Source organism: Sus scrofa, chromosome 13, assembly GCF_000003025.6.
Source record: "Sus scrofa isolate TJ Tabasco breed Duroc chromosome 13, Sscrofa11.1, whole genome shotgun sequence".
Taxonomy (NCBI): Eukaryota; Metazoa; Chordata; class Mammalia; order Artiodactyla; family Suidae; genus Sus; species Sus scrofa.
In genome coordinates, this window is record NC_010455.5 from 12,782,811 (window position 1) to 12,797,136 (window position 14,326).

The 14,326-nt window shown below is 40.0% G+C and overlaps 1 long non-coding RNA gene across 1 annotated transcript in view; it reads left to right on the forward strand.

The window, feature by feature from the left end:
• Nucleotides 1-14,326, forward strand: part of LOC110256539 — a 213,226-nt gene that overhangs the window by 84,032 nt on the left and 114,868 nt on the right. The window contains exon 2 of the long non-coding RNA XR_002338169.1: nt 7,342-7,499. This is a non-coding gene — a long non-coding RNA (uncharacterized LOC110256539). The remainder of the gene's footprint in view (nt 1-7,341; nt 7,500-14,326) is intronic.

Consider the following 14,326-nt stretch of genomic DNA (forward strand, 5'->3'; position numbering starts at 1 on the left):
TATATATATATATATATATATATAACTACATTTTCTTTACTCATTTCTCTATCAATGGACATTTAGTTTGCTCTCATGTCTTGGCTATTGACATGGGGTGCATGTATCTTTACACCAGGGTGCATGTATCTTTACAAAGTATGGTTTCCTCCGGATATATACCCAGGAGTAGAATTGCTGGATCATATGGTATCTCTATTTTAATTTTCTAAGGAACCCCCGTATTGTTTTCCATAGTGGTTGCACCAACTTACATTCCCACCAACAGTGTAGTGACCAAATAAAATAATATAAAATAAAATAAAAAATAAAAAAATTGTCAGAACTAGCTGGATGGTGTGTATATTACCACTTTTGGAAGAGGAGTTATTTTGCAGAGATAGCATGCTACTTACCCTAGAGAGGCTAATGTATTTTGGAATTATTACCCATTTTTGAGAAGAGCCACGCATGTACCATTGTTATAAAATGTGGTATCAGGGCCACTGCAACCCATAAAATGTGGAGGCAGAGGGGGTCAGAAGATAAGAAATTCAAGGTTGAGGTCTGCCGAGCTATGTGGTTGTGTGGTAAGTGATTTATCTTTCTTTTATCTCTATGACATGATTAAATAAATATTAACTTGTAATTAAAGAAATCAGAGAAGGCATACAGGGGCTTCCAGAAGAGGAATGTACTTCCAAATGGCAGAGGGGTGGGGGTAGGGAGAGAGAGAGAGAAAGAGAGAGAATATGAATGAGAGAAAATGAGAAGAGAGGCAAGCCAATGAAGATCAAGATTTTTAAAGAGAGCTTTAGGAGAGAGGAGAGAAATTTTTTGACTAGTTGCTGTGATAGTCAGTCATGTGTGTCGATTTGACTAGGCTATAGCACCCAGTTATTTAATCAAACACTAAGTGTAACAGTGAAGGTATTTTATAGATGTGATGACATCTAAGATCAGTTGACTTTATTTTTTATTACAAAAATTTATATATGTATATATTGGGAAATAATTACCATAGTAAGTTTTGTTACATCAATCACCATATCGTTACATTTTTTTTCTTGTAATGAGCACTTTTTTTCCATTTTAAAAAGTTTTATTAAAGAATAGTTGATTTATAATGCAGTCAACTTTAAGTAAAGCAGGTAACTTTATTGCTTAGTAATCTGGATGGGCTTCCTCCAATTAGTGGAAGACCTGAAGAACAAAAAATTAGGTCTTTTAAAGGGGAAATTCTGCTTCATGCCTCTGCAGCATCAAGGTCAAAACTTCTTGAGTTCCTAGACTGCTGGCTTGCCAATGAATTTTAGACTTGCCAGACCCCATGATCATTTGAGTCAATTCTGTAAAATAATTCTTTCTCTTAATCTCTCTCTTTTTCTCTTTCCCATCAATTGTTTCTCAGTAGAGCCTTGATGAACACAGCTATCAAGAGGTCTTTAGGGAAAAGTGGTAAATGAGAGGCTTTGAGAAAGTTTAGCTGGGGCTTGTCAAGGTCACCATTCCTGTTGTCAGATTTCTTTCTTTCATATATGATGATGACTTTTATGTGTTGTTTCAAGGAGAAAGAGTTGAGGTTTGAGTATGTAAAGTCCTGCTCCAGAAACACTCAGCTTTCTTCTCTAAATAAATTAGGAATCAAAATCATCCACCACCACAGTTAGTGCTGACACTAAAACTGGAAACCACCGCTTAATGTCTGTATTAGCATGATTTTGTTAATCCACTGTCTTAATTAGCAAGAGTTTCTTTTATCAGGAACATCTTTCTTAGCAAATGGCTTGATTTGTCATCACAGGGACATCCAGAAAGTCTCCTTAATTCTTCCATGGAATCCATCAGTGGAGAGCTTACACCCTGAAGTTCTTTTTTTTTTTTTTTTCCTTTTCTTTTTAGGGTCACACCTGTGGCATATGGAAGTTCCCAGGCTAGGAATTGGATCAGAGCTACAGCTGCCAGCCTACACCACAGCCATAGCAGCTTGGGATCTGAGCTGCATCTGAGAGCTACACCACAGCTCACAGCAACGCCAAATCCTTAACCCACTGAATGAGGCCAGGGATGGAACCAGAAACCTCATGGATACTAGCTGGGTTTGTTAACTGCTGAGCCACAAAGAGAACTTCCATCCCTAAGATTCTTTGAATCCCTCACTTCAAAATCCTGCCTTGCTGTTTTCACCAATTCTGGACAGTTATAGTATCATCCTTACGTGACCCCAAACATGTCCTCGTATTGAAAGATCCTCCTTAGGCATTTCCGTCGTGGCGCAGCGGAAACAAATCCGACTAGGAATCCTGAGCTTGTGGGTTCCATCTCTGGCCTCGCTCAGTGGTTTAAGGATCTGGTGTTGCCATGAGCTGTGGTGTAGGTTGAAGACTCAGCTTGGATCTGTCATTGCTGTGGCTGTGACATAGGCTGGCAGCTGTAGCTCCGATTGGACCCCTAGCCTGGGAACCTCCATATGCCTCAAGTGCAGCCTTAATAAGACAAAAAAAAAAAAAATCCTCCTTATATTAAACTTCTAGTTCTCATAATTCTGACAATGCTTCCTTCCCCTGACCAGCCCTCACCTTGACACTGTCCAAGGTCTGTGGGGTAGTTTCTTCCCATGCGGAGCAATAGACTCAGCTTTATCTACTGATGTGCTGTGTGGGTTTTATTGAGGGAGGGACATGATGATGATGGACCAGTTACTCCCAGATATAAATTTCATAATTAGAATTTTTGCCTGCAGCCATGTCATGTTCTCATTTTCACTCCTACAGGCTCAGAAATTAATGACTCCCACCTCGTGCAGAGTAGCTTTGGTCCTATTCTCCATCCCCTTTCCTACTACCCTTGGGGGCAGACCAGTTTCTGCGCATGTGTGCTCTGCCTGTTGAAGAGGTGAATGCATTGTCCCCATTTCTGCTGAGGGTTTGTGGAGACCCAAGGCCTGGTGGGGCTTCTTGGTCTCAGGATGGCATAGCCAAGTTGACCCAACTCAGGGGGAGGGAATAGGAAGAAGTTTGTTTCATCCTCAGGTCCAGACCATGCATTCTATCAGCTTTGCCAGCCCCTCCACTGGCTTTTGGACCCATGCCTGAATCTTGCGTCTTTTTCTTAAATGTTTTAGAATCTACAGAGGGAAGTGATGTGATTGGTAGACTTATCTCTTCCCACAGCAGATCCAGCCTGCCTGTAATACTTATTCCCTCTGAGGTAGCCCATCCTGCACCACCAAATGAATGACAGAGACAAGCTATAAGTATCAAAAGAGGCACAGATATTAAGTCACTTCCAGCTGGAATGGTCAGGGAACGCTTCAATAGTTGAGCTAATCTTGGAGGAACACATCATTTGTACTGGAAGAAAAGAGAAGGGAAGATTCAGAAAGTGAGTAAATGGGCAGTTCAGCAGGAGGCTGCTGGGAACGACGGTGGGTCTCGAGAAGCCCAGGGATGTTCAACTCCAAGGAGGAGTCAAGCCTGGCACTGTGGAAGGTTTTTTAGGGTTATGAAAGAAAATTCATATTTTAGGAGTTCCCGTCGTGGCGCAGTGGTTAACGAATCCGACTAGGAACCATGAGGTTGCGGGTTCGGTCCCTGGCCTTGCTCAGTGGGTTAAGGATCCGGCGTTGCAGTGAGCTGTGGTGTAGGTTGCAGACGTGGCTCAGATCCCGTGTTGCTGTGGCTCTGGTGTAGGCCAGAGACTACAGCTCCGATTGGACCCCTAGCCTGGGAACCTCCATATGCCACAGGGGCGGCCCAAGAAATAGCAAAAAGACAAAAAAAAAAAAAAAAAAAAAGAAAGAAAATTCATATTTTATTGCAAGACAAGAAATTTTTTTTTTTTTTTTTTTTTTTTTTTTTTTTTTTTTGCTTTTTAGAGCTGCACTCCGCAGCATATGGAGTTTCCCAGGCTAGGGGTCAAATTGGAGCTGTAGCCGCCGGCCTACATCACAGCCACGGCAAGCAACCTCATGGTTCCTAGTCAGATTCATTTCTGCTGCACCAAAACAGGAACTCCAAGACAAGAAAAATTTGAACAAAACATCTTCTCTGTCCTTTGGCCCCTTCTCTGCCCACGCTGTGTGTCTACATTATGCATTGACCAAACCTCCCTTAGTAGCAAGAATACCTGCTCAACCCTAAAGGACAACATTCTTCTGCATCAACAAGGCAATGCCTTAGAGATAACATTCCTTCTTGATCTTGTAAAAGGTAACATGAACCACTATGATGGAGCTTAGATCTGGATTATGTAAACCGTCCATAATACATCATTTGATGTACAGCCCTCTGTATCAAAAAACTTATACAAATGGTGTCTTGACATCTTCTTGTCTATTTATTTATGTATGTATTTATTTATCTTTTTAGGGTCACACCTACGGCACATGGAAGTTCCCAGGTTAGGGGTGGAATTGGAGCCACAGTAACACTGGATCTAAGCCACATCTGTGACCTACACCACACCTTGTGGCAATGCTGGATCTCTAACCCACTGATCGAGGCCAGGTGTCGAACCCACATCCTCACAGACACTATGTCAGATTCTTAACCCATTGAGCCACAATGGAAACTCTTGTGACTTGACTTCTAACAGGTGGAACAGTTCTTGGAGGTTTTGGAGTTGCTCTTCCCAGGGCTCCAATAAAAATCGCCAGTTCTCTCTTAGATCAGTTGATTAATTTTTGTTAACATGGTGTGGTGGGAGTTAGGGTAGGAGCTAGATTTAGCTGGTGGTTAGCATCATTTTAATAATGAAAGACATAGGTTTGATTGGGTAACTAATGAAATTGGAAATACTTCAAACCTGTAACTAGGAGGCCATTTAAAAACGATTATTTCTAGAATTGAGGATTGTTGAATCGAGGATTGTTTTTTTGCTCATTTTCTGTGGTTGCTCAGTGAAGGTAGGGCACTGTGCACACTCCCCGCACCCACCATGCAATTCTAATTCTTTTAGAAGTGCTCCAAGTTTTTCATCTAATGGTCATCCAATGGCTTACATACCCAGTAAAGCTGATTTACTGCTGTTGCCAACACGCATTGAGAACACATGAGAAATAATACAAAAATCACAGAAACCAAACACCAGTTGCTATCAAATGTGGTTACTTATTGTGGTTCTGAATCATGATCACATCAATAAAGTGAATCAAAAGGATAGGATTAAAATGCTGTTAAGGCATTAACATTGCAACATTTCACAAGCTAGCCACAGAGTCTTTATTTCCTTGGCATGCCATCAACTTGCTTATTTTCTGCATACCTTGTATAACAAGGTATTCATTTTTAAAGAATCTTGTGTGATAAATCATTGATATGCTAAATTAGTTTGCTAAGGCCAATCTGCTTAAGGATTCCCAAGTACCCTGATAGGGAAAGATGAAGTTCCTATGAAAAGATAATTTTCAGAAAAAGGTAAAATTCTGACTCTCCACAGATATAAAAATGAACTTAATTTTAGAGATTTTATTTTATTCATATGTGAGAGAATATCTTATATCCAATTCAAAGAATAAGTTTTATAAAAAGCACAAATTAATATGGAGTAAAGGAATTGACTTGCAAATGAAGGTAAATCTGTTTTCCTACAAAAGGGAGCGAAGTTGATAGAAACTCTACTGGGAGACATAGAATTTGCATGTCTACTAACTTACAATGTTACAAAATAGAAAAAGTAACTGACATGTTAGAATCTGACAACCTGGAAGGATGCGCTTTATGCAGCAATGTACAGTTTTCCACTGAAACATAGATTCTATTCTATATTCCCAATTCCTTCTGGAGAACCAGAGTTTTGGAACATTTTGGGGAGAAATATGAAGTCCCCAGCTGAGGACCTCACCTAGGGAAGTCAGAGAAGTCCCTACAATAGAATTATTATGGAGATAGAAAGATACTAGGACCAGTGGAAAGATGGTTCTGGACCCATGAGGTGGTTTTTCTGGCCCAGCCTTCCAGACAGGCTGGTACCTTGTGAAATAGCTGCACTAGCGCTGGGTATTTTCCACCTGCCTCTCCAGAGGCATTTGTTATCTTTCTCTACTCAGGGATTATACCAAGGATCACTTGTCCTCATGTTTCCAATTGGATTTGCTAAATGGGTTTTACTCTTTAATACCCTGCTAAAAACTGGGTATGTACCTCTGCCAGCTCCCTTCCTGTGGGTCAGATTCTTCAGGTGAAGGTCATAGCTCTTGCCAAGTTCCTCCTTCAGAATCCTTTGTCTGTAGAAATCTATACATAGAACTTCCATATGACCCTGCAATCCCACTCTGGCATCTATCCGATAAAGCTCTACTAAAAAGACACATGCACCCATGTCATTGCAGCCTATTCACAAAGCAAGAATGAAACAATCAAATGTCATCGACAGATGATTGGATCGGAAGAAGTTATATAACAATGGAATACTACCACCATAAAAAGGATGACATAATGCCATTTGCAGCAACATGATGAACTAGAAATCATACTGATGAAATGAGCAGAAGACAAAGCAAATACATATGATATCACTTATAACTGGAATCTAATTCCAGCCAAATGACATCTCCTCAGAAAGAAATCATGGACTTGGAGAAGAGACTTGTGGTGCCTGATGGGAGGGGAGGGAGTGGGGGATCGGGAGCTGGCTTATCAGACACAACCTAGAAGAGATTTACAAGGAGATCCTGCTGAATACATGAGAACTATGTCTAGATACTCATGTTGCAACAAGAAAGGGTGGAAAAAACTGTAATTGCAATGTATACATGTAAGGATGACCTGACCCCTTCGTACAGTGGAAAAAAAAAAAAAAAAAAAAAAAAAAAAAAAAAATCCTTGTCTGATCTCCTATGTCCTCCCCGACCCCAGCCCTTCAGGCCCAGGGCTGGTAACAATACCTAGGGGGTATTGGGTTATCTCTTAGATTTTCCTGAGTCACATGCCCATCCCCCCCCTTTTTTTCTTTTTCTTTTTTCTTTTTAGGGTAGCACCTGCGGCATGCACAAGTTCCCAGGCTAGAGGTCAAATCAGAGCTGCAGCTGCTGGCCTGCACCACAGCCACAGCAATGTCAGATCCGAACCTCATCTGTGAACTGCACCACAGCTCATGGTAACACTGGATCCTTAACCCACTGAGCGGGGCAAGGGATTGAACTTGAGTCCTCATGGATACTAGTCGGGTTTGTTACAGCTGCGCCAAAACAGTGACTCCACGCCCATACTTTTGAAAATAGTCACTTTTAAACTATAACTATTTGTTTTGATATATCTGTTGGGACTTTGAAAATAGAATGAGTAAATTAAGGTGTGAAACAGAAAGTCTGGTGTGACAGATTTGCAGCTGTTTTCTAAAGCAACTTGCTTTTTATGGCAGGTTCTTCCAGCATCAAGATGGCACATCTGGAGTTTCAGCACCTCTCCAAAAGTGGTATGACATCTGAATTGACCTGTTAGTTATGAATAGGTTTTCTACAGTGTTTTGATGAAAGAAGTTGTGACCCTGGAGAAGGAAGAAGCCATTTTTGTAAACAGGTGAGATGAGAACTTGAATGATTTTACTGCTATTATATTGTCTGTAATTAACTTTAATATTTCAGTATAGGTGGTGAGATATATCTATATCTATATCTTATAATATATATGTTTATACTCTAATGTTAAATTAATATTTGAAGATACCCTAATTGGATATCCAAACTTCAGGATAAATAATAGCTATTTGAGTCTGCACAACAGGGCTCACTATTTAGTATATGGGATGTTAGAAATACTTTTTCTTTTTTAATTTTAAAATTTTTTATTAAAGTATAGTTGATTTACATCTATTAAACCCAGACTACCAGTCCATCCCACTCTCTTCTCCTCCCCTCTTGGCAACCACAAGTCCTTTCTCCAAGTCTATGAGTTTCTTTTCAGTGGAAAGTTTCATTTGTGCCATATATTAGAATCCAGATACAAGTGATATCATATGGTATTTGTCTTTCTCTGACTTATTTCACTTAGTATGAAAGTCTCTAGTTCCACCCATGTTGCTGCAAAAGGCATTATTGTGTTCTTTTTTATGGCTGAGTAGTATTCTGTGTGGATAAGCAATGAGATCCTAGTGTATAGCACTGGGAACTATATCTAGTTACTTATGATGGAACATGATGGAGGATAATGTGAGCAAAAGAATGTATATATATGTGTGACTGGGTCACTTTGCTGAATGTAGAAATTGGCAGAACACAGTAAACCAACTATAATGGAAAAAATAAAAATCATTTAAAAATATAATTGATTTACAATGTTGTGCATAGAAATGCTTTTTCATTAATGACATTAAAGTTTTTAAGCTCTGTGATTTGCAAAAATGATTGTATAGGCCCCTTGTCATTCATGAATGTCTTGAAATCTGGTGAGCCTCATCATTTAACTCTAGAACGATTCTTTAGATACATTTAGCCCTTCCCCACTTTCTACCCTCCCTCACATTGAATACAGAGGATGCAGTCTTTCATAAATTTCATACATTAGTTGATCCTACTGTAAATATTATTTCATTTACCTCAGAGTGAAACTTTCACTCAAGATATTTGTTGAAATGAAAAGAGGACTAAAAAAAAAAAAAAAAAAAAAAAAGATTTCACTGAGCTTACAATGTATCAGCCAGGATAACTAGATTGTGCTGCAGTGACAAAGAGCAGCTAGAGTCTCAGTAGCTTAAAACAACACAGGTTTACTTCTTACTCACTCTATATGCCACGGAGAGTCTGCTCTGCCTTGTCATCATTCAGATCCTGATTGGAAGAGCAGCCACTAACTGGAACTGTGTTGACTGTCTTGGAAGAAGGAAAAGGGAGCTCCCTTGGGGTGGGGGTGGGAGTGGGGGTGGGGTCTTGCATTGGCAAATACAGTGTTACCTATGCCCAGAGGGTAGGTAGCTGGAAACAGGTATTTGGGTAACAGCACATGCCTACTAAGGGTGATGACTTTGCTTATTGTTCCTACTTGTTAACCAATGTTTGTGTGAGGGGCAGAATTTAGCCCAAGACTTACTTTTCTTGTGATTTATCACCTGGCAAAGAGGTTGGGGGAGAGGAACTAAAATGTCCTCACCTGTTTTTAATAAGTGGAAGTTAATGGTATTTATGAACAAAGCACTGAACAATTGTTGAATGGAATTGGCTTAGGGCAGTTTGAATCAAGTGGAACACCAAAAGAATTCACGGCTTCCAAGTGAGGAAGAGGGACACACTGGTCACAGTATTTCATCTCGTATCACCAGTAGCTTAGATGCTTGTCAGTGATGACGGGGCCCTGGACTACAAAGGTCACACTCTGAACACAATCCCGTAGATAACTTTGGAATATTCTAGATTTTCTTTATTTTTTTGGCGGAGTTTATGGCATGCAGAAGTTCTTAGGCCAGGGATTGAACCAGAGCCACAGCAGTAACAAATCCAGATTCTTTTTTTTTTTTTTTTTTTTTTGTCTTTTTTTGCTATTTCTTGGGCCGCTCCCGCGGCATATGGAGGTTCCCAGGCTAGGGGTCGAATCGGAGCTGTAGCCACCGGCCTACGCCAGAGCCACAGCAACGCGGGATTCCAGCCGCGTCTGCAACCTACACCACAGCTCACAGCAGTGCCGGATCGTTAACCCACTGAGCAAGGGCAGGGGACCCGAACCCTGCCGGACGAACCCTCGACGACGGGGTTCCTAGTCGGATTTGTTAACCACTGCACCACGACGTGAACGCCCACAAATCCAGATTCCTTTCTTTTCTTTTCTTTTCCTTTCCTTTCCTTTTCCTTTCCTTTCCTTTCCTTTCCTTTCTTTTTTTTTTTTTTTTTTTTTTTTTTTTTTTTTTTTTTTTTTTTTTCTTTCTTTTTCTTTCTTTTCTTTCCTTCCTTCCTTCCTTCCTTCCTTCCTTTCTTTTTCTTTCTTTCATACTGTTTACACTTAGTAAATATTTCAATATCTTGATGACTATTCTATGGGACTCCATGGCACCAAAGACAGTAAAATTCTTTGTCTCACTCAGCCATGCAAGCAGGTGAGCACTTTTAAATGATCCCCCTGACTCCTAAGGATTCTAAAAGCCTATTTTTAAGTTCCTCCCTTTCATTCCTGAAGTCATGGAGTATTCAGAGCAACATCTAAATGAGATTTAATTTCCAGCAAAGAGTATCTCTGCATTCACTGCCAATTAAACTCTAGCCTAGAGCTAAGCTTATGATTTGGGAATGAAACTTTTTTTGCAACACAATACACAAAAAGCAATTACAGTGTTTTTCTCCTATAACCAGTTAAGTGATAGAAGAAATAGAACTGTTACTTTGTAATTACCACACTCTGCCCAACTTCCTCCATGACTTAATAGGCATAGAATTCTTTAAAAACCGTCAAATTACTCAACAATTTAGTTAATTTGTAATCTAGATATATCATCTTGCATTTTTTTTAGCTAAACTGACTGGTTGAAATGATGAAGTTAAAATATACCACATCTAGGTAGAGCTTTTCTCAGAAATGTTTTAATTCCATATTGAGTTTTTGGAATATATAATAATCATGTTCAAAATTTAAGACAGCTTACCTTACCTGTATCATGACTGAGTACAAAGTCTTGCTGAATTATAGCAATCCATTGGCAAAGAGGACTAGAGACCTATGTATTTACCTTGATTTGAACTCAAAAAGAAAACTACCTTAGAAGTGGACGTGATATAATTTCTATCATTTATATGTTAACAACAATCCATTTAAATGTTTTTCTTCTTGACTCTCAAAAGCATGTTTGCCTGTTTAAAAACTGAGCTGACATCTAAAATGTTTCTGATATAAAGGACATATTTTGTTATTTTCACAAACTAAAGGAAGAACATGCTAACTGTACCATATTTATGGGTGAGTTGACTGCATTAAGAATACATTCAGTTTTTTGGAGTTCCCACTGTGGCTCAGTGGTTAACGCATCTGACTAGCATCCATGAGGATACTGGTTTGATCCCTGGCCTTGCTCAGTGTATTAAGGATCTGGCATTGCTGTGAGCTGTGGTGTAGGTCACAGACGCGGCTTGGATGTTGCTGTGGCTGTGGTGTAGGCCAGCAGTTACAGTTCTAATTTGACCCTTAGCCTGGGAACCTCCATATGCCACAGGGGTGGCCCTAAAAAGCCTAAAAAAAATACATTCAATTTTTTGAAGTTCCTGCTATGGAGTGGGTTAAGGATCCGGCTTGGGACCCTGCTGAGGTGCAGGTTCCATCCATTGCCCTGTACAGTGGGCTAAGGATCTGGTGTTGCTGCAGCTGAGGGGTAGTGTGCAGCTGTGGCTCAGATTTCATCCCTGGCCTGGAAACTTCCATACGCTGTGGGTGTGGCCACCCCTCCCCCCGCCCCCACCAAAACCAAACCAAACCAAAACAACAAACAAAAAGAAAATGTTCAATTTTCTTTGTCCCCTGACCTTGAAGTAAATAGAAGTCCTGCATGAGATACGAGAATGGAGATGGAGGGTCTTGAGTGTGAGGGAGAGAGTGATTACAGGTTGAAAGGAGTCAGGTCAATATGGGAACCCCATTAGCCTATCAATGAGCAAACCAGCCAGTCAAAATTCCAGGGAGACAGAGTCTTGTAGATTTGGTCAAATTTGTTCTTAGTATCCTTTAATTCTTCTTTAGTTTTCTTAGGAGCACCATGCTCCTGATATTTTTATATGCTATGTCATTCTTCCCTTCACTAAAGCATACCTACCCCTTGCTGCATTCATTCATTCCTTCCCCAAAATGGCCATGATTCAGAGAGATTGTATGAACTGGTAGAAAGCTTATGTGTTGCCCTTTATGATGGCCGAATTCCTCCAACCAGTGAAAATACTCTAGGTCCTACAAAGGTCTCAATGAGTCAGATTCATTCATGCTGCCTTTTATGAGACCACAAATATGAACCTCTCTGGCACTATTCCTGGCATATTGGGGGATGTTCCAGTTTCATACTGCTAGTTAAAAAAAAATTAAAAGTTAATTCATTCAGTAAGATGGAGCCTTCCTTTTCTGTTTATATAATATAGAGGTGGCTAGGAGTTCCCTGGTGGCTCAGCAGGTTAAGGATCTGGTCTTGTTACTGCTAGGGTACAGGTTACTTCTGTGGTATAGGATGGATCCCTGGCCTGGGAACTTTCAAATGCTGCAGGCACAGCCAAACATAAATAAATAAATAAATAAATAAATAAAGTAAATACATAAAATAGAGAGAGAGAGTCAGAGGTGGCTACCTAGACAAAGATGGAAAAGGTCATTTATTTCTACCTCTAGAGAGAATATGCTTTTAGATAATATTCACATTAGGGCACTGGAAGAATGTGGGGGACTATCTTGTTTACCAAAGCTGCTTATTAAGAATGCATATTTGAAGCTGTATCTAAACCCATTGATCAGACTCTCAGGGTAGCATGACCTAGGAATCTACATTTCACCCTGATTATTATGTATTCTGGGTTTAAGACCCTCTACTGCTCAGTGGGGCCTTTCTTCAATGGTTAGACTTGGATCGATTAACTAAGTTACCTCTAATAGTGGATACAAGCACAGGAAAAAGATGTGGGGAATAGGATAATTTTCAGAGGCACTGTAGTATGATTTTACTAGTCTCTTTTAATTCCTCTTTTCTTCAGAATTAATCTCTTACAATTATAGTTTAAATTTCTTTTAAAATACCTTCTTTTTTTCTGCAATTTATGCGGATTTTGACAAGGAAGATGGTAACAGCTGCAAAGAACAGGCCAAAGAGAGTGAAGTTCTGCATGTTTCTGTCTCTTCTCTATCTCCTTGTCTCACTCTTTTTTAAAAAAATGATTTTTATTTTTTCCATTATAGCTGGTTTATAGTGTTCTGTCAATTTTCTACTGTACAGCATGGTAACCCAGTTACACATACAAGTACACATTCTTTTTTCTCACATTATCATGCTCCATCATAAGTGATTAGATATAGTTCCCAGTGCTATAAGCAGAATCGCATCGCTTATCCTTTCCACAGAAAAGAAAATCACGCACATGGAGAAGAGAATTGTGGTTGCCAAGGAGGGGTGGTGGTGGGATGCACTGGGAATTGGGGGTTAATAGATACAAACTATTGCCTTTGGAATGGATAAGCAATGAGGTACTTTAAAAACCATATTAGTTTAGATTTTATCTGTGTCATAAACTGAATGAGTGGCCTTGAGTCAGATAGTAGGTCATTATTCAGAATGAAGATTAAACTTGATTTTTATTTTCAAACTATGGTCCCTGGAGTGAGTGTCTTCAACAGCCACCAAACATGGATGAGGTTTAAGAAATGTGAGCTGATGAGGGTGATACCTTGGTGCACTGAGTTGCTTCATCTTCCAGTCTCCTCCATCAGCTGGTGGCAACTCCATTATTAGTAGAGCTTGGGCCAAAAACCTTGAAGCTATCAGTGTCTTTTTCACTTTGCTTTATGGTCTATATCCTATCAGAAAATCCTGTTGACTCCACCTTCAAAACTGTCCATAATCTGATCACTTCTTACTACTTCTACTGCTGAGAGCTTAGGTCAAGCCTCATCATTTCTTACCTGGACCAATGTAATTGGACACTGTGTTCCTGCTATCTCTTTAGAACTTTATTCTCGACACTGCTGGCAGAGTAACCCTTTAAAAATATATAAGTTATCACCACTCATCTGCTGAAAATTCTTCAATAAATTCCAATTTTAAGAATAAAATGTAAACTTCTTTGCCTCATAATACAATGTTCAAAGTCCTACGTGATCTGGTCACTGTATTCCTCTAACCTCATCTTCTTCTATCTCTCTTTACATGTTATACTTCAAATACACAGTCCTCCTTGCCATATGTTAAATATGGCAAGTACATTTTTACCTTGGCCCTGTGTACTTGGCACCTCTGCTGTCTGGACATTTCTTCCTTCAGTTACACGTAAAGGATATGACTCACTTTACTCAGGGGTCTGCTCAACTGCTCCTTCTAAGAGAACTCGTCCCTATCACTCTATATAAAATAGCATCTTTCTGGGAGTTCCCATTGTGGTGCAGTGGAAATGGAGTCTGACTAGTACCCATGAAGATGTGGGATTGATCCCTGGCCTCGCTCAGTGGGCTAAAGATCCAGTGTTGCCATGAGCCGTGGTGTGGGTTGCAGATTCAGCTCAGATCCCACGTTGTTCTGGCTGTGGCATAGGCCAGCAGCTGTAGCTCCTATTTGACCCCTAGCCTGGGAACTTCCATATTCCATGGATGCATCCCTGAAAAGCAAAAAAAAAAAAAAAAAAAAAAAAAAAAAGAGAGAGAGAGAGAGGGAGTGAGCGAGAGAGAAATAGCATCTTAAAAAAAATGGA